Raw genomic sequence first — 1096 nt, forward strand, 5'->3', positions numbered from 1 at the left:
AAAAAAAAAAATTTCCATGTCAAAAAAGTTCCAGTTTTGGTCCCCCCGTAAAACTTGTTGGAAATAATAAGGACTATTGAAAAAAAATATGCAACTAAGAAAGACTCTACAAAGTCCCACAAGAAGCTCACCGCGTAAGTTGATGTCACCAATGGTTTTCCTACACAGAAAGATAGCTGAGATCACCGGCCATATAGATAGTATATCTATCTCAGGGATGGGCCAAATGGAGGCACCGCATCGTGGCCCGGCCACCTCATCTTTCTTGCGGCCCTGAGATTATATTTAAAAACTAAATTTAATTAAAAAAAATATATATTATATATACGTATATATATTTTAACACATTTTTTTACTTTGTAAGTAGACCTGATAACAGTTCCAACTTAGACTACCTAGTTACGTCGCGAAGCATGCGTACAATGATTTCAAATTACCGCAAATAATACTGTGCACGCATTTGTGTGTATGTGGTGTTTGTCCCGGGGAAACCCTCACAAGAACCACCATGCTATGTGTTATGTCTGCTGTGTTGACGGTTAAGTTGCCTCTTGTGTAATTATGCCGTTTACAAGCTTAAAAGATACTGTATTTATCATCCTGGAATTTGCGCAAAACAAGTTCCTATGTCGGTTAATATGGCTTCGCATGGCCTCCTAAAGCTATCGCTATTTGGAGTAATCCCCCCTTGCGCCACCGCGCAGCACTGAAACACTTGTAGTCCACGCCACCGTAAACCACCGCTAAGGTGGGGCCCAACCCTCGGCGGCCTCCTTCCGGTATACAATAGGAAAGGTGGCCCCGGCAAATCGGCTCCCTCCTTTTCTTCAGGAAACCATTCCGAGCGAGTACTGAAGCACAGGAAAGGATTGTTGAAAGTCATAATGAAGCAACAATTGGTGTCCGTGATTGTCGCCTACATGTAAAGAGACGGGGAGCATGAGGTACACTCTTGAAGCTGATGACCTATCCACGGCGATAATCGCCGAACCTGTGCTGGGGCCAAGAGCGAACGCCTTACGGCGGCTGTCTCAGACCAGCAGGTCGTCATGTGTTCGCATTGTGGCAACCGTCTCCCATCAGCCCGACAGCAGCG

The 1096-nt window shown here is 45.0% G+C and overlaps 1 long non-coding RNA gene across 1 annotated transcript in view; it reads right to left on the bottom strand.

The window, feature by feature from the left end:
- Nucleotides 1-1096, bottom strand: part of LOC104965669 (uncharacterized) — a 5901-nt gene that overhangs the window by 3957 nt on the left and 848 nt on the right. The gene's annotated exons all lie outside the window — the stretch shown is intronic.

Source organism: Notothenia coriiceps, unplaced genomic scaffold (genome assembly GCF_000735185.1).
Source record: "Notothenia coriiceps isolate Sejong01 unplaced genomic scaffold, NC01 NC01_scaffold00037246, whole genome shotgun sequence".
Lineage (NCBI taxonomy): Eukaryota > Metazoa > Chordata > Actinopteri > Perciformes > Nototheniidae > Notothenia > Notothenia coriiceps.